The sequence below is a fragment of the Gavialis gangeticus genome, unplaced genomic scaffold (assembly GCF_001723915.1).
Source record: "Gavialis gangeticus isolate Ggan-Ray unplaced genomic scaffold, GavGan_comp1, whole genome shotgun sequence".
Taxonomy (NCBI): domain Eukaryota; kingdom Metazoa; phylum Chordata; order Crocodylia; family Gavialidae; genus Gavialis; species Gavialis gangeticus.
The window spans coordinates 20,313,499-20,333,590 of NW_017729028.1; the positions used below are offsets into that span (position 1 = coordinate 20,313,499).

Here is a 20,092-nt window from a genome sequence, read left to right on the forward strand (position 1 = left end):
TGAATGTCTCTATGCAACCCCAGACCACTCTAGCTGCTGTCTGTAAACACCTCTCCCTTGCCCCTACCCCCACTGCCAAGCAGAGCCTCAAGAAAATATTTTTTTACCTTCATTCTGTCTTTCAAAAATCAGGTGCATATTTTATTCAGGGGTGTTTTTATATATGAGAAAGTACAGTAACATCCTTTTCCCCAGGTCAGTAGCCAGGTAGATGTTATAGCTGATTGAAAAATAATATTTCCTACCAAAGGTATCAAAAGGAATGAACATTTTCATGTTTTCTTTCTTAGAAGTTTTCCAGTTTCTCTACAAAATCCCCCCATGTACTTTTGTTAAAAAATGCGGGAAAATCAACAAGATTAAACCATATTGTAGAAAATATATATGATGTGAAAATTCATTTTATACTGGAATTTTTTTCTTATCAGCTCTAGCAAGCACAGGGCATTTTTATGATCCTTGGGGGTTCCATTGGTATAAGCCTATTGTTCCTTATTTCCTGTCCTAAGCCATTATGCACAATGTTACCTCTTCTTTTGCTGTTGTATTGTACCCTAGAGTTGGCTGAATTTCAGGACTGGACTGAGTGAGGTGAGTCTTAGACAGTTTATCAAATTGTAAGGCATCTGTAGGTCCTCCCCAATGAAAGAAAATGCATCTTCATTCATCTGTTGGAGGCTTCATGGATCCCTGAAATTCAGACCCATTTTCATTCTGCTTGAATTCATATGGCTCAGGGCGAGGTAAACCAAGGCCAAAGAACAATGATAATCCAGATCCAAAGCTGAAGACCCTTGTTCCAGTGTTTGGCTTTTTTTTACAAGTCTCCTGAAATTTGAGATGCTTCTTAAAACCCCAATTCCTAGAGTAATATGATTCAGCAGGCACTGCAGCTTTCATTATTGAGAGACTGACCTCATGGTTGTGGATTGAAACTTGAAAATGTAAAACAAGTAGAGGTGCACTGATACGTTGGTCCGATATCAGATTGGCACCAATATAAAGAAAACTGACTATACCAGAAGTAGGCCTGATGTGGCTAATAATTTGTCTGATTAATGCCCATGCAGTCACGCAGCTGCAGCACAGCACGCAGGCAATGAGGAGCGCAGCCCGGCAGCTTGGAAAGCTGCATGCAGATGGTAAGTCTGCTGTGCTGGAAGGAGTGTGTCGGGGGGGCAAATCAATGCCCCCCATGGTAAGGCAGGGAGTGGGGCTATGGCTGAAGCAGTCGCTGCCCAGCTGGGGTGGGGCGAGACGTGGGATGGAGCTTTGGCTTGTCCAGAGAGCACGGATGGGGGGGGAGCTTCTGCCACTGCGTGCACCCTGGGAAGACACGAGGGGGTGCCCCCAGATCTGCATGCAGTGGGGAAGGGCAAGCTGCAGCTGTGGGCTGGGACCGAGGCTGCACCAGGTTCTTCCTGCTGGGGGCAAGGCAGACTGCAGCTGTGGGCTGGGGCTGAGGCCAAGCTGGGCTCTTCCTGGTGGGGATTGAGCCAGGCTGTGGTTGGGGTGGACAGTGTCAGTACTAGGAGGAGGCTATGGGGGGTCTGCAGCCACTCCTAATTTTGCCAGAGCCCCACCATAGCCCCCCTCCCAGCGCCATCACTGCTCACCCTGAGCACAGCCCAACCCAGCCCAGCCCCTTCCGGGAAAAGCCCAGCACAGCCCCTGCCCCAGCCTACAGTGGCAGCCCATCCTGCTCCACTTCACGCAGATCCAGGGGGCACCCCCCCCCCATGCCCTCCTGGCAGTGCGCTCAGTGGCGGGAGCCACCCCCCAACACACACACACTCTCCAGACATACCATGGCTCCATCCCACACCCTGCCCTTCCCCCTGGTGTCACTCCCCCCCTCACCACAGGGGGCATTGGTCTGCCATCCTGCCCATGCCCCTTCTCTCCCCCTTCCCCTTCCACCACAACAGACTTACTCACTGGATGCAGCTGTATCAGAAATCAGATCGATATTGGCCAATGTGCCTTTTTAAAAAATAGCTATTGGTATTGGTCCCCAAAATCTCTATTGGTGCCCTCAGTAAAAAGAGTACCCTCAATATTCAAATCCCAGAATGCACAAAAGGGGAAAATGCATTAACTTCTTAAAATCACACTTTTGGAATTTTTTTTAATGCTTGGATGTTCTTGAGTGTGATAATGGATGAGAACTGTGTGTCTAAACCAACCCCCTGAACCAGACGTGCATCTGGATTGTTCAGAATCCCAGTTTTCAGTCTCAAGCTCCTTTGAAGTCCATGAACTAATCAAGCCCCAAGATGTAGCAGTTGTATTAACTAAATTTCAGGACAAGTTGTACTTTGAGGATGGACTTCAACATCTTTTTCTGCTACATGGTAGATGCAGATCAGCTTTTTTGATGGATGAGAATGCAGTGATGTGGAGACTGAGTGTATTTAATGTAAATGGTTTCATTTATACTCCCCCCTGCCCTGGTTCTTGAATTAAAGCAGTTAATACAACACTGGAGGCTGGGGTACACTGCAGGGTTTCTGCCACTTCCATAGTAATGGATCCAGCATATGCTAAAGGAGGTTTCTGTAATAGCATAGCTACACCGCCTTCTCAGGCAACAGAAGTGAAGCTGACAGAAGTACTCTTCTCATCCATATCAGGAGATTTGCCAACACTGCCATGTCATCTTGGGAGTATGATTGCCTTAGTGGAGACTAAGAATTTATCACATAGAGATTAAAGCAGAAAAAAACTACATTTGCATCTACACCCCTACATCGTACTTCCTCCAAAAAAGCCATTCATCCCCAAATTAACAACAATAGAGCATTCCTTGAAAGCCTGAACACTTCTTGTGTACTAAAGAAAAAGAACTTGCAAGACTATGTATCACAGTGCCATCTGGTGATGTATGCCATGGCTTTTTTTGTTGGCTTATAACATAACTAAGGGCTTTCAGGCAAGTTTTGTCCACCTGCATGACAGGACTGAGAACAAGCTTTAACTGTATTAACGACTGTCCCTAAGTAGAGCATAAGTGAACGAAGTGTTTGTGGGCTTCCAAATTCTCATAATCTGCTGCTTTTAAAAGTGTTTGCCACTGGGGTAGCATTGACAATATATTACCTGCAAACTACGAGATGGAAGGGTTGATGGAAATGCATCAATTTCACAAAGAAAGCCACTGTAAATTAATAATACCTTCCATTTCTCCTTGCTTTAAAAAATGAAAATGTCTAGACAATTCACTCCTTAATTAAAGAGCCAGAGACAGCTTTATAGTTTGCTGTTGGGAAGCAGATGAGAGGACCAAATGCATTGTCATCCTGGGATTTGATATACACTTATTGAATGTGAGCAGCTTCCATCCACTAACATCAACAGGAGTTGCTCATATTCAGTTACTGCCTATCTGAGCATTAGGTGTTTGCCTCGGAGCAGGATGAATGGAGCTAAGCATAGATGTCCATGTCTCCATACAGGAAAAGAAAGTGAGTTCTGCCTTTACAGAAAAATTGGGTGATGAAGTGAATGAGGATTATATTATAATAACAGTGAGTGTTGGATTTCATAAAATCATCAGTTCATAAGTTCATGGCTTAAAACCTGGTTGTTCAGTATACCCCTGATACAACTCCAAAATGAACACTAAGGAAAGAGCAGGACCTTTATATTTTTACATTTTTCTCTCTCCATTAATAAAGATTGGTATGTGGAATATAAATCCAGGAGGAAAACAATTGCAATAACACAACTGCAAAAATAATTTCTTAAAAGCACTCATCCACCTGGTATCCACATAATAAAATGGAAGTTCAACAGAGTGAATGCATTTTTAAAAATGAATTCAATTGTGTACTACAAAGTGACTTGAATGTATGAACTAAGGGGGTAAGTGAGAGACTCAGTCTTTACAAAAATCTCTTGGTAAAAAAAATATCTCTTCCTTCCCTCTTCTCCCCCTGCTTTTTTAAATTAATGTAGATATTCAACAACCACAACAGAAGTTGTTCAGTGAATAGAAATAGAAAAGCCACAACAGCATCAATGTTATCCATGTTTGCAATACAAAGGACAATTAACAAAGATCAGTGGAGGTTTTACAGCATAGCCTCAGTAGATCCATCAGCTCTCCTTAGGATGAGAGAGTAATGAATAGTCAAATCTAATTAATGTATGTGAATAGACTATGGGACTGGACGGAGTATGGACCCCCTCATGAACATCCAAATCCGGGTCCTTATAGGACTTTGAGTCAAGGTATCTGGGTTCTTTTTCTGGCCTGATTAAAAAAAATAATAACAATAAACCTGCGTGACACAAAAAGGCACATGACCTTTTCCATTTCCCCATGTGAAAAATGGTGATCATAGCACAAATATCTACACACTGGGTACACCTGCACGAGACGTTTTCTCCAGAGCTGCCTAAACAGCTCCGCAGTAAAGTCTCAGTGTCTATACATGTGGCCCTATTAGACCACAGTAAACTAATAAAGACTGGTGTAAAGTAGTACTTGTAAATACAAGTACTGTCCTACAGCAGTGTTATTTTGTGCACAGCAACACGTGTAGATGGTGGCAGGGCTGACTGGGGCACAAGGGTGCCTTAGTGCAAGGGCTGCCTGCTGATCAGCCCTCACACTGAAGCACCTTCATGCCCCAGCCAGCCCCTTCACATCCCACTGAGCCAGGTCAGAGCAGCCCCAGGCTGGCATGCTGACCCCTGGGCTGCTCCAGCTCTGCTCAGTGTGTTGTGGTCCCAGGCACATGTGTAAATGTGGCACCTGGGAGCAATAAACTCTGGTTTGGTATGTACCAGAGTTGATTGCTTCACATTAATTGCACGTGTCAGATGCACCCAGTGTTACTTAATCCCAATGCTCATGGGTTCCTATGAATCTCTCCAGGCTCGTCCCATCAGTATCCTTGTCATCAGATGGTGGAGGGCATGACAAATTCACTAAGACTTTTTTGACAGGCCCTGAAATCCCAGTGGTCCCTCCCCCCATTCCCTCCATCTCTTTGGGGCTCTGATTTCAGTACTGCAGCCTTGTAGGGCACATCTACAGCACTCAAAGATCAGGCTTGCTGTGTTTGCTCCCTAGGTCCTCAAGTGGTGGCAGTGTGCCTGAACTTGTGTCCTGCACCTGACTCCATTTCATCCTCTGGCAGAGAAACCCTTTCTAAATTCTAATTTTATTAGAAGTAACATACTCTCGTGTTGGCAAAGAAAACAATTCTTATCAAGCCTGAGAATATACATGCCCTGAACCGCTCTGCCTCCATCAGTGTTATATAGCCTCTTCCAAACGGTCCTCCCTCCTCATTTCTGACTTTCTCTTACTCTTACTCCATTCTTTTGTTTGGGGGATGATTTTCACCAAGGATGTGGCAATACCCCTGGTTTTATTAAGTGTTCTATTAAAGGCTTAAATCACAGTGGTTATGACTGAAGTTTTTACTTCAGACTTCTGTTCCATTATGTCCAAAAATTTAAAAAAAAATGAGAGGAGGAGGAAACAACAAAGTATTATTTCCAGAAAATAGAAGAGTAGGGGCTAGTTAGATGCCTCAGCTAAGGCCACACCCACAGCAGGGAAAATCTTTTCAAATGTGTGAGCTAGCTGTGTTTAAATCTAAGGTTTTAGAACCAATTTTTTTTCAAGTGCCTTCAATTCATAAACAAATAGGTTTGGAGGAGACATAGCGAATAAGCATGCTAGTTTAGTAATTTTGGCATAAAATGTCTGCTTTCCAGGAACCCAGAAAGCATGATTACTGTGAGATTCACAGACTTTTGTTGTACAGTTTGTGCTCAGATCATCTGTTTCCAGATGTCCTTTTTTGTTGTTTAAAATGCTACAAGGATAAATGATCTTGATTCACAGAAGGATTTGGTTGAAGTGAAGAGAAGAAAAGAACACATACAAATATAATGATTGTTTTTTCCTCTTTATGGCGGAAGGTCACTATTGTTTATTTGCATGATAATTTATCTGGAATAGCACAAGTTGTTTTCAATGATTGAGCCACCTGTACAATGTTATAAAGAACATGTAAAAGATGACTTCCAGTGTTAGCTATTTGTGTCTAAAATGCCTGTTTATCTGGTAGGTAATTGGCAGCCTTTCTGTAAATAATTTGAAGATATTGATACTACGGTCTCTGGTTCTGCACAAGAAATGTCAATGCATAGTGTTAGCTAAACATATGAGCACACATTAAAGAATTCCTGTTTCATTTACCATCAGAAAAGTATTGATTTTGGAGTAATTACACTGGTTCTACTATTGACAGCACTTGTGTTTGCTCCTGTAACTGTAGATACAAATGCAATGTAGATCTGGGTGTATATATGGATCCCAATTAGTACAGTATCTGAGCACCTTCCAGGTATATACAAATAGAAGTAACAGCAACTCATGTTTAGAGGTGGACCCAGTGGGGGTGCACTGGTGCCCTTGCACCACCTTTTGATTCCTGGTCCATTCAAAGTTTAAAGATCACTGCCTAGCAGTGGCAGTCACATTTGTATTCAGGCAGCAGTGAGGGAGTCAACTGATATAAAGGCTCATTATAATTTGCTTGGTTATCATCTTTCTAAACTCTCCATTTCACAGGTGGTACTGACCCTCTTTCTTTTGAGATGCTTTTAAATGGTTCCACTACTCCATTTATACTTCTACAATGTTGCTGTCTATCAGCTAGTCCAACAACGGACCTCCCATTTCACAACCCTGTGGACTGTTTTTTACCTCTAGCTATGAACATTAACTCAGGTGTGGAAATATTAACTCAGATGAACATTAGCTCAGGTGTGGAAATCACTCTCAACGAAACACAAGAGGCACTGCTCAGATGCTCAAGAATGCTTGATTTTGTTTTATGAATCTGAAAAAAGAGATGTACTTGTAACAATAATGAGTCCAGGACCAATGAAACAACACTTTTGGATTGTTTTTGCTGTTTGTTGTGTTTTTATATATAATATATGATATATCAAATTAATGCACATTCCAGTAAGATTTTCCCCCTCCAATCTTAACCAGAATAATATATATCTAGGACCTTACTTATTAGTAAAGCTTTTAATTTATTTTTAACTGGAAAAAAATGTGTGTTGTGTTGTATGTGATAATGCACTACACCATCTACCACCCCCCTTTATTATAGATCCACCTGTGCCCATGTTCGTTCCATTCTTTCACTCCTGGAAATGAGGATACATAACTTGATTGGATTTTACTAATTGTTAGGCTAAATCTAACTTCCCCCCTTCTTTAAAAAATTTAAAATGCAATTTTGAAATGAAAAGTCAAACTTTTTAAAATATGTACCAAAATAAACTTTGACTTTTCCAATTTTTTTCTTTACTTGAACAAAAAAATCACCAACTGTGATTAATTTTATAAATTTAAAAATAACTCCATTTTTGTGAGGAATTTACTGATCACCAAAAATATACATCCAGGTCTCATGGTAAAGATGTTCTAAGTAGAAAAACAACTTAATAATCAGCTCCTCTCAATTATTTTATTGTTTTAATTTCGGGATATTACTGATCCTCTAGAAACACAAGGTGGCCTATTGAACAGAGCCCTGGACTGAGATTTAGGCACTGTTTTGTATATGGCTCTACTATTGACATGCTAAGTTACCTGGAGCAAGTCACTTCACTTCCCTATGCCTCAGTTTCCCCACCTGTAAATCTGGCATAATATCATTGGCAATGCGTAGAGGGTACACGCGGGTGCATGTGCACCCCCTGAAATGCAACCCCTAAAAGAAGCGCCGCTGATGCTGCTGGCAGTGCCTGTGGGCAGTCAGTGTTTGCCCCCATTCCCCACCACCAACACCACTGCATCTACCTGTGGGAGCTCCCCGTTCACCACCGCCACACCCTGCTGCTGCCACCGCCACCTGCAGACAGTCGCTGTGCCCCCCCAGCCTCAGGGGCACGCATCGTTCAAGCATAATATCCTTCTTTTTGAAAGAATCAGGCCCAGAGCTGAGCTCTGAAGATTACAGTACAGTTTAACAGCTAGGTACTGTAATTATTGAAGCTTTGCCTCTTTCCAACGTGGGTGATAAACTATAAGATTGACCTCAGCCTAGGAAGGAAAATTAACTCAATGGAATTTTGATGAGGCCTTCTGTAAATACCTTCTGTGAATGTGAGATCAGCTCAGGAGCCTGTAGTTTGAATACCAGCTACCATGTAGAGCATGTTGCCAATGGATCTGCAGAACATTCACCCAAGAAAAGTGTGTGGTATATTTAAAACCAGACTGGGAGTGCCTGTCCAAGTCTCTAACAGTGGCTCCTCTATTCTGAGATGCTCTGAACTGCTGAACCAGTGGTTAAAACATGCTCCTTTTTCCATAGGTCATACCCAGAGGTGGCCTCTGAGCCTGAAAATCCAATAATATGACTATTGACATCCTCCCTCCAATTTCTTGTTTTTTCATCTAAATTTCTAGTGATGGGCTAGATTACATCAGAAGAATATCTATGACAGTGGTCCATACCAGCTTGTCCAAAAGCAAGTGCAGGAAACCCAGTCATGGGAAGGTAAGGAATAAACTACCACAGGAAAATTTTCTTTTCACCCAGCATTGCTTATTTACAACTGAGTTATTACTTAATAGACCAATGGCCTGAAGCATAAGGATTTATATCCCTTCCGGAGTTCAGTGAATTTCTGACAGTACTGACGTCAAACAAAAGAGTTTCCATTGACTGTAACAGATCCAGCAATTACCCTCCCTCTCTTATTCTAACTGTTGTAACTCTGATTTTTTCTTGAAAAAGAAACTTGAAAATGTAAAACCATTGTTGCTGCCAACAAGAGAAAAGGCCATATATTCCACTCTCTTATATTCTCCCTGTTTCCAGGCATTTGCATTAGAGCACTTAGTGTATGCATCAGTACCATTATAAAAGACCAATTTTGGTGCCACACAGTGTTGGTGAAGCACTGTCAGAACTGTCACCATTATTTTTACTGCTACACAGTAGTGGGCGCATCTACATGTTCATTAATGTGCTTTAGTTAATGTGCACTAAATCTACTGTGCAGTTAAATTATGAAGTTCTATGAAAATGTGCATTAGCCTGTCTTAATGTGCATTAACTATAGAGCACAGTTTTTGGGTGCCTGTTCATGAGCATAGAGCGTGCTCTGACACATAATTACAGCATTTCGGAGCAGATTTGATTAATCGAGTCTGCTGGAGCATGGTAATTACCACACTCCAGCAACCTCCTGCGTCTCATGTATTAGCATCCCTGTACTTCCAAATGGTGGGGGGGGCACTTAAGCTAAAGCTTATCAAATGAGCTTTAGTTCAAGTGCTGCGGCTGCCATTTTGAAGTGTGGAGATGCTAATATACAAGACACTGTGGTGCTTTAATTAGAGCGGCTCTAATTAAAGGGCTGTCTCCCCCCACCCTTGAAGCATGTGTTAAAATACCCTTTAAGTGACTCTTAATGTGCATTAGCCTATTTTAATGCGCATTAACAAAATAGCATATTTTAGTAATGCTTTAATGTGCATTTAAATAGGCTGATGCACATTAAAGTGCACATATTGTGTCGTTTTCTGATGCCAGTATCAGAGAGAGCAGGAGAGAAGAACAGGAGAGAGGGAACACGAGTCCCTTCCTATAGGCTTTCTGAGTTTTATGTCAAGGATGGAAACCCCAAGTACAGCAGATTTAATACGCTTCTTACATTTAGTAGCTACAAGGGCTTTGCTAAGAGCGACCCCAGATTTACTCAGATGTAAGTTAGAGAAGGATCATGTCTTGTACTTTAAAATGTTTTTATATTCTCCACAGAGTACAGAACTTGGAGAACTTTGTGAAAACAAGCTACTGTAGCTGACTTGCCAGGTAGGCAACCTCTCCCAGTGCTAGTTAAGGGCTGATCCAAATAAAATGTTTCACACAGCTATGACTGAATTGCACTAACTCAACTAATATCAACAATTACATCAGAAAACTGTGTTTACTTTGGTTCTGTGCCACAGAAACTGGGCCCAAAATGATGTTGAACATATGCCTGTCATTGTTGCTTATGGGGACAAATAATTTTACAGGTGGACCTCAGCATTCCTTAGCTTTACTGTGTACACTTCTTATGGTAAAAAATGTTGGAACGTGGTGCAGAATTTATGGAATTATTTTATTTATCCCTTTTAAAGTGATCAAAGTGCAAACGTAAATTTTCAGATGAGAGAGAGGGACCAATATGATCAGACTTCAGCTTCACTTCTGCCTTTGTTTAGAGAAAAGGGCCAAATCCTTTCCCTGGAGCTACAGCTGTTTATGTAGAACCTATAGCTGAGGCTCTCATAGTGGTGTAAAGTAGGAATAACTTCTGTGAAGTCAAAGGAGCTTCATTAGTGTAAACAAGTACAGGAAGATATCAGAATCAGGCTTATTCTTGGTTAGTTAACTACTCAGAAATTGATCCAGACAGCCAGAAGTGAGGGAAAATGCTCTATTTAGCCAGACTGTTGGTTCAGACGTCATACAATATCATTTCAGTCTAGAATTTTCACCACTACTGCCAAGAAAATTAAACAGAAACATTGCATGACTTTTACTTGCCTAAGTATAGCCATCTTGTTCCAGTAACAATTACCAGTATAGGACTAAAGGAATTATGAACTGGAGTCTTCATTTGAAACTACTTGACTCTGAGACTGGAAACAGACATTGATTTTGTGACGCCATAACATTCTTATGGCAGCACAAAGCAAAAGCAAATAGACAGCCATACTGTTTGTCATCCCATAAATGCCCCAAAGGGAGTAATAATTTGCGTAGCTTTATTGCGGCAGATGTTTATTTCCCTTATGGCTGGAGAGTGCAGGCTGCCTGGGGCCGCCCAAACTCTCTAGCCACCCTGGGCAGGCACTCCCATGGCTTGAGAAGCCCAGTCCTGTGAGCTCTGGGAATTCCCACGCAGGATCAGGCCCTTCAAGCTCTGGAATCACCTGCCTGGCTTTGCCCACTTACAGAGACATGCCCCCAGCATCTCCAAGGTTCATCTCCATAATCAGGGAAAGTCAGTGCTCCCCAATAACAGAGACATGGCTGTGGACATACCCCAAGTCAGGTGATCCACTTCATGTGGCAACATATATTTATACCTTGAGTAACATAATGGACATGATGAAATTTAAGATGGATCCACTTTGTCAGTGTCTTTTACATACATTTAGGGGGGTTACATTCATACTGTGGTAAAGGGTGATTTAAAAACATATAGGCTGCCTTTAAACAAAATACCACTGATGCCTCTTTAATAGACTGAGGTGGGTATAAGCCTCTATAAATATAGTATGTGAGTCCTTCTGCATATAAGGTACATTACACTATTTGTATGCGGTTATAATATGGCCTTTTTGGATCCTTTGAAATAGAAACTCTTTTAGGTGTAAGCCACTTATTTATTAATAAAAGTAAGACCAAATTTCAGGTGAAACTTTCCCAGATTTTTGAGAGTTATTTAACCACATATAGACATGATAAAACCTGTGCATATTTCTAATTAATCACAAGTTCTTGAAAATTCAGGGGTTGTGTCAGCTGGGTCCATCTCTATTAATACAAGAGAGAATAAATTGTGTATTAATTGTGTTTGGTGAACCCCAACACCAATGTCCCACCAAGAAATATGAGTAATGAATATCCATTTATAATTACCTTTTGCTTGTGGCTATTGTGTCAGTTGTCTATTGACCCTATAGTAATTTTGTCTAGTTCACATTTCTCCAATTTATTTATGAAAAGGTCATGTGGGTCTTTATCAAAGGCCTTGCTCAAATCCAGATACATTATGCCCACAGAATTCCCTTCATCCACTCAAGTAGTTACTTTGTCAAAGAAGGAGATCGGGTTTGTTTGGCATGATTTATTCTTAATACGCCCATGCTGGTTGCTTGTGATCAGCCTTTTCATTCTCCAGATGCATGCAAATGGACTTCTGTATGATATGCTCCAGTAACTTTCCTGGTGTCAAAGAGAGGCTAACCAGTCTATAGTGCCTCCTTTTTACCTGAACTTTCACATGTGAAACTAAAATCAAAACAGAAAAATTTCTGAAATTCCAAAGGCATCAACACTTTTGCAAAGCTCTTCAATTCATGGCAGCAGCTTCAAACATTATGGTTGACCTGTTACAAGACCAGCAGCAATTCATGCATTATGCTCTATCTAAACAGAAAGCTAGTAAGAATGCTGTCATGAATTTTTCCCAACCCCATAGTAAAGAGCAAAGGCATTTAAATAACTCAGATGAGTTTTCAATCATTTATATGCTTATTCAGATTGAATCTCTAAATCCTTTTGAGATTTCCCTACGGTTGTAGCTCTATGTAACCGGTTAACTCTGTTTAACTAGGTAACTCAAATAACAGGGCTCTTTAGGATCTTGAAGAAGTCACCAGCATCACACCTCAAGTCACACGGTGGGTAATTATTGATCCTAAAATACCTTTTTGTAAGAGTGGAGATGTTTACCCTGGTGTTGAGGCCCAAATCTGACTTGGGTCATTGGCAAGACACCGAGAATGAAGGTAAGTCAGAATACATTTCAATATAGTATTCTTTAAAAATTCTTCCCATTAATTGTTGCTTAGCATTGCTGTGCATGTTAAACTGGTGTAGAAGCAGTGAGTTTTTTAAAGCTGATTGAACTGATGCCTAGATAATATAAGAGACATGAACATTTTCTGCTGATTTGGGGAGTTTTCAAATTTGGTTGTCCAACCCGAGACCGTAAGGCTTTTTCAGAAAAGGGGATGAACTTCCTTAAGTTTGATGAAAGTTAAGCATCTCCTTAGCTCTGAAAATCAGGTTACAGGTGGCTCAGGGTGAGCCAGAAAATGAGACCAACTATTAGTGGACACTTCTGAATATATTGACCTTTATATCTACAAGGTGCTCAGGGATCCTCAGATTAAATGTATCATAGACATCCAAGTATTTTTATAATTCATAGAGGTCACTGAACAAGTCCTTTGTCAAAATGTCTAAAAGAGGTTGCTGGCAGCTTCTTTAGCATTCAAACTCAGGATACAGCCAGCAAGGGACAGGGAGGGTAACAAGAAGGGTTTCTACAAGTATGTTAGCAACAAGACAAAGATCAGGGCAAGTGTGAGTCCTTTACTAAATGGGGCGGGAGGGCAACCTAGTGACACATTATGTGGGAAAGGCTGAAGTACTCAGTGCCTTTTCACCACAGTCTTCTCAGGAAAGGTCAGCTGCCAGACTACTGCACTGGGCAGCAAAGTTTGGGGAGGAGGTGAGCCGGCAGCAGTGGTGAAAGAACAGGTTAGGGACTATTTAGAAAAGTCAGATTTGTACAAGTCCATGGGGCCAGATGGGATACACCCAAGTGTGCTGAGGGAGTTGGCTGATGTTATTGCAGAGCCACTGGCCATCATCTTTGAAAACTCATGACAATCAAGGGAGGTCTCAGATGATTGGACCAAACCAAACATAGTGCCCTTCTTTAAGAAAGGGAAGAAGGAGGATCCAGGGAACTACAGACCAATCAGCCTCACCTCAGTCCCTGGAAAAATAATGGAGCAGGTGCTCAGATAATTCATTTATAAGCACTTAGAGGAGAAGAAGATGATTAGAAACAGTCATCATAGATTCACCAAGGGCAAGTCATGCCTGACCAACCTGACTGCCTTGTGTGATGAGATGACTGACTCTGTGGATGTGAAGAGAGAAGTGGATATGATATACTTGACTTTAGCAAAGCTTTTAATATGATCTCCCACAAAATTATCGCAAACAAGCTAAGGAAGTATGGGTTGGATGAATGGACTGTAAGGTGGATAGAAACCTGGCTGGGCTGTCAGGATCGGAAGGTACTAATCAATGGCTTAATGTCTACCTGGCAGCCAGTCTCATGTGGAGTGCCCCAGGGGTTGGTCCTAGGCCCAGTTTTGTTCAATATCTTCATCAATGACCTGGGAGATGGGAAGGAGTACACCTTCAACAAGTTTGAAGATGACACCAAGCTGTGGAGAGTAGTAGATAGACTGGAGGGTAGGGCTAGGATTCAGAGAGACATAGACAAATTGGAGGACTGGACCAAAAGAAATCTTATGAGGTTTAACAAGGACAAGTACAAAGTCTTTGTACTTAGGACAGAACAATCCCATGCACCAATACAGGCTGGGAACTGACTAGCTAGGCAACAGCTCTACAAAAAAAGATGGGCAGTTACAGTGGACAAGAAGCTAAATATGGGCCAACAGTGTGCCCTTGTCATGAAGAAAGCTAATAGCATACTGAGTTGCATTGATAGGAGCATTGCCAGCAGATCAAAGGAAGTAATTCTTCCCCTCTGTTCAGCACTGGTAAGACCATATCTGGACTACTATGTCCCGTTTTGGGCCCCCTACCACAAAAAGGACGTGGAAAAATTGGAGAGAGTACAGTGGAGGGCAACAAAAATGGTTCAGGGGCTGAAGCACATGGATTCTGAAGATAGGCTGAGGGAACTGGGCTTATTTACTCTTCAAAAGAGAAGACTGAGGTGGGATTTACTAGCAGCCTTCAACTACCTGGAGCAGGGTTTCAAAGAGGTTGGACCTAGACTGTTCTCGGTGATGGCAGATGACAGAATAGGGAGCAGTGTGCGCAAGTTGCATCAAGGGAAATCTAGGGAGTCTGGGCTCCATGTCACTTCAAGTGACATGAATGCCAGGCAGGGCCCTGCAGAGCGGGCAGGGCACAGCTGTAGTGAGTACATCTACACTCACCCCATTCTGTTACTTAAGACCAAGGCATAACAGGAACAGAGAACAGGGCTGTCAGTTAATACCTCTGCCACTGGAAGGCCCCATCCCTTGCCTGTGCTACAGTTAGATATTAGGAAAAACTTTCTCACCAGGAAGGTAGTAAAGCCCTGGAACAGGCTACCCAGAGCAGTTGTGGAATCTCCATTCTTGGAGGTTTTTAAGACCCAGCTAGACAAAGCCTTGGCTGGGATAATCTAGTTGGGGATGATCCTGCTTTAAGCAGGGGGTTGGACTAGATGTCCTCCTGAGGTCGCTTCCAACCCTCATTTTCTATAATTCTATGATTCTTCCAGTACCTCTATTCATCCTATTATAAAATCTATACCATTTGCAAGTCTAAGATTACATTTCTTTCTGCCTCCAATCAACAATGAACCTTCAAAATTTTCAAGTACATCTGACATCATTTGGTCAAGAAAGTGATTGAAAAAGAAGGAAAGAAGAGGCAGTCTTGTCTTACACCAAAGTTAAACTCAAATTTTTCATGCAGAATACCCCCACCAGACAGAATTGATACTGTTTCTGCAGAGCAATTTGGTGATGTTCCTAATCCCTAGACTGACATGTTCTGTTATATTTATCCATACAGCTTCATGCCAAATATGATCAAAAGATCTTATAAAACTTATAAAGTTTAATAGAGCTCCACTTGGTATTCAATATCTTTTTCACAGGCTACTCTCACATTACAAATCTACTTAGTTTTGCTACAGCCCTTTCTGAAACCCATCTGTTCTTCCACTACTATATTTTCTACCTGTAGAATTATACCAACATACAAAATGAGTAACATAATGATGAGTCAGGCCCCTGGGCATTATCTTAACTTTTCAATCATCATTGACATCTTCATGAACTGGACAAAAATGTATTCCCTCTAATTTTCTTTATTCATATACAGGGTTCTTTCTCCTAGGAGACAGGTGCTTGTTATTTATTATTTGTATTACATCATATGCATTTCATTCAGTAACTCATTTATGTAAAAAGGTTGAACTAGTCCTTTGAACTCCCATCATAACCCATGTCACTGCCCTCCTAGGTGACTGTCTTAACTACTGGGCAACTGTCATGCTTCCTCTCTCTGGCCCAATGAAACTTGAATTCTCTGCTAGAGTGACTTCCATTTTCCTGGTGCTGGCACCATTGTTGAAATCTCTTTGCTTCCTTGCCTGATGTACAATCTTCTGTGCTAGAGACAGCTAAGCATCTAAAGGAGTTCTCTGCTTTGAGATGAGGTCCCTTCCACCACAGAACAGTCGGTGACCTGGTGTTTTAGAAAAGTATCCTGAGAAGTGACGTATGCGTTTGACCTCCCTCAAACTGAAGAGAAAATTTAACCAAGTTTCCAACTATTTAAATATTTTAATCACAATTCTATCACATAAAATGTGCTAGCACCACCAGCTACCACAGATGCATCCAGAAATGTATTTTTTGCGGAGACTGGTCCTATACATATGAGTGAGGTGCTCTTAGGGGCTTGTCTATACCACATGGGATGGTATTATGAAGAAACACTCCATGTTACCCATGTGCATTACCTCTTGAACCAGAAGTAATATATCTTCTGGACCAGGCCCTGCAGGCAGAGGAACACCTAGCTTATGTATTCTGTTTGGCTTGGGCATGAGCTAGATGCTGCACTGCTCAGCTGTGTGACAAATGGGGCAGTTCTGGGCATATACAGATGGGTTATCATGGACTCCTAGAGCACTTCAAAGTAAAAGACAAGACAACTGTGACATCAGTTAAGCAGGGAGTTTTGTGTGTCACACTTCTGGACACGGGAGTCTATATTCCGCTTAAGTCCTTTAATAGATCTAGCTAATTTCTATGGAAATCAATGAGTCTTAGGTGGTTTTGGAAACAGTAACTTTACTGCTTTATGGCAGAAGTCAGCAAGTGTTAATCTTACAAGTTCTTTTTCTTAGCACGTGATCAGTGTATGGACTGGAATAAATACTCTGTGGGTGCATCTACACATGAAATGGGGGTGTTGGTTGTAGCCGTGTTGAGAACAGGACTGTCAGTTAAAACCTCTGTTCAGACAAGGGTCCTTGGGTAAATGTGATGTTTTTTATTAGACCAGCTAAATTAATGCAACATAATAAACTCCAACCCAGTTCACGCCAAAGTTTACTGAGACCAGGCACAGCATTTACACATGCTCCCAGGGCCACAGTATGTTGAGCTGGGGTGGAGTAGCCCCAGCTGGCAGGAGGCCCAGGGGGTCAGCCTGCCCACCCAGATCTGCCCTGACCTGGCTGAACATGCTGCAGAAGGGTGGGCTGGGGCTACAGTGTGGGGCTAGCTAGCAGGAAAACCCCACGCTGAGGCACCTTCACTGCAACGCACATGTAGAAGGGGACTGGGCTGGCTGGGGCATGGAGTAAAGTACTCCACCACAGGATAGTACTTGTATCTGGCAGTAGTATCCTGCAGTGGAGTTAATTAGTTTACTCCATCCTAATAGCACCATACATGTAGACAGTGATGTTTTACTGAAGAGCTAATTAGTCAACTCCACAGTAAACGTCTCACATAGATACACCCAGTTATTGTTAGATTTTGTCATTTGGGTTCATGTGGACCTCTTTGAAACAGCTGGAGATTTCATCCTACCTTAATCTAGATTCAACTGGATTGGATTACGTTCTGGGAAGGTGGCAGTAGTTTTTGTGCTGAGATTTCTACAAGAGGTATTTCCTGCATGCTTTTCGGAACTAACTATGTTAAGTGACTAATATAGGATAAATAAACAAGTTGCTTTAAAAAAGTCAGATTCTACATTACAGCATCCAAGTCTTCCCCTAATAAATTGCCCTGCAAGGCTCCCAAACTATGTTACCATTTGGCAGAGAGATGGTGGAACTATAATTTATTTCTCCCTGTTCTAAATATGCACAATTAGCATTAATGTTCAGCAGAACACATCAAAAAGAGAACGGTTCTCCACTTTAGGACTAAGTTATTTAAATAAATGTCCTGAATCTTAGAACAGATCTGGATTATGGGTGTTATTTGTTTTCTTGTTTTTATTCTTTAATTTATAAAATAGATGACAGCCCACTCAGTAGAAATTTCCCATCAAAACCAGTATGAAAAAGAGTTATGGAGTGCATGGTTGATTAGATGGTGTGCCTGTTGGCAATGATGCCTGTACTTCATAATTAATGGATCATTAAAAAGGGTCCTTTCATACTTCATGCAACATGTATGAAATTGTGGCCCTCCAGCCAATGCAAAGAAATAAACCGCAACTTCCGGAGACACAAAATAAGATTTTCATCTAGAACACAGGAGCGAGTGACAAGCTTCTGTTAAATGCACAGGGATAGTTTTCTAATTATAACATATATTCATTTAAAAGCCCTGAAATATGGATTTTTTTTTTAACTTCTGTTGCGGTAGTGTAAGTATGGGTGGGTGAGCAGAGCACGAGCCCCGTGTGCTACTGTAGAAAGGGGCCAGAATGGCTCCACTACTGTAAGCAGCAGCAGCAGGGTGCAGAAGCAAGCAGGGGCATGAAGCCCACACCACAACAGCAGCAGCTAAGGACTTCAGCGCTCATCACCCCTGACCCACATGCCCCAACAGGGTTTTCCCAGTGTGCAAAAATGTGCTAGTCATGCCTCTGTTCAGTTGTTATTCCAGCTGAAATTGGGATTTTATACCAAACGTGAAATCGAAGAGCATTTCTGATAGAAGAGATACTGTGAGGTTTGTAGGTAACTCCTGTCTAATGTATATTAGGAAGTGTTAGACTTATTTATGAAATACCTAGCATCCCTGGAGTTTCAGGTTCAGATAATGACAAGGTCACACCAGCCATTTGTGGATAACTAAGCAGAGTTTTGTGTAGGAAAACCTGGACTCTACTGCTTTGGGTGCTCACCTGGACAAGAGAGGGAAGAAGTATGTTTTAGTCACTGCTCCAAAAAATATCCAAGATTTTATATTTACTGAAAAAGTACATGGAACCCAGATATCTCTACCAGCTACGAGTTATAAAAAATAATGGTTCACTCTTCCTGACTGGCCCAATACATGCATAATTATTCCACCCATGCATATCTGTACTTTGTGGAGAGCTTGGTCCAGTAGGTGTTCTGTGATAATACCTACAAACTGGACCCTGCAAGCCAAATAGCTAAAGGAAGGAATTACATGGAGCATACTATGCTACCTGGTGCTATAGTAAACCAGTACAGACATGCCTGATGTAGAACTAGCTATAATTTCCCACTTAGTCTAGGCAGGAACACTTATGAGGGACTATCATGTTACTAAAAACACTTAGGGAAGGACTATTTTGTTAATAAGAATGGATCTTAGCAAAAAAATCTCCTTTACCTAGTTCACAATTTGCTATATGTTTCTACTTCTGCTCCACAGTGGGATGTGCACTAATACTATGGTATATGAATGATTTGTGAAACCTTCCAGGATAAAATGCCCCATATGAAAACCCACTTGATTTGTTCCACATAAAACCTGTTATAAAGTCACCAGTACAATAATGGATGTTGCTCACCTGTAATTGTTCCCATCTTTGCTTTTGTACAAGGAGCAAGGTTACTTGCTACAATTTCCCCAGTCTCCTGGAAAACAAATGTTATTAGGATGCCTGAAGGAGTAAAGTATTCAGGAATAAAATGTAATGAGAGGCAAGCAAGACCTCATTTTTTTCACTTTATTCATCAAACAGTGCAACATGTTACAGTGATTCGGTATGTGCACTTTGCAGTGTTTCCCATTGCCACACATTTGAAAGTCCCACATTATTCTCTTCATCTGCCCAACAGCTTGGTTACACATGCTCCAAAGATGGGTGGAGTCCAGATTCCTGGCTACTTGAAGAGGCCACATCCTGTTAGCTGCACAATCTTCATGCTATTGGCCACTGTGAAGATGAATGGACTCCTGGGGTGTCTCAGAATATTCTTTACCTCTGGAGGATTCTTGTGTACAAGGGACAGTATCCAAAATGCTTTCAGAATATAGAAATCAGTTGGAAATTTCTTGGGAAATTTCATTGAAAAATGATGTGTCCAGCGGTTTAATTCTGGAGGAGAATCAGCATAAAGGCTTTGTTATATTGCTGTTTGTCAGAGGAATATACAAGGAAGGTGCAGGTCCGTTCCTTGGGCTGTTCATAAAACACAAAGATGATGAATGATCATGTCTTGATTTGTATATTAAAGGAGGTCTATTGCTACTTCCCTAGGCCATCATCTACCACTGAAGGCAAAGAAAATAAATCATTTTAAAGCTATATTTGAT

The 20,092-nt window shown here is 41.5% G+C and overlaps 1 long non-coding RNA gene across 1 annotated transcript; it reads left to right on the forward strand.

The window, feature by feature from the left end:
- The first annotated feature begins 159 nt into the window (after positions 1–159).
- Positions 160–19,861, forward strand: LOC109300183. The gene is made up of 3 exons (XR_002098153.1): positions 160–591; positions 9,816–9,869; positions 19,615–19,861. It is a non-coding gene; the product is annotated as an uncharacterized LOC109300183 (long non-coding RNA).
- The last annotated feature ends 231 nt before the right edge of the window (positions 19,862–20,092 follow it).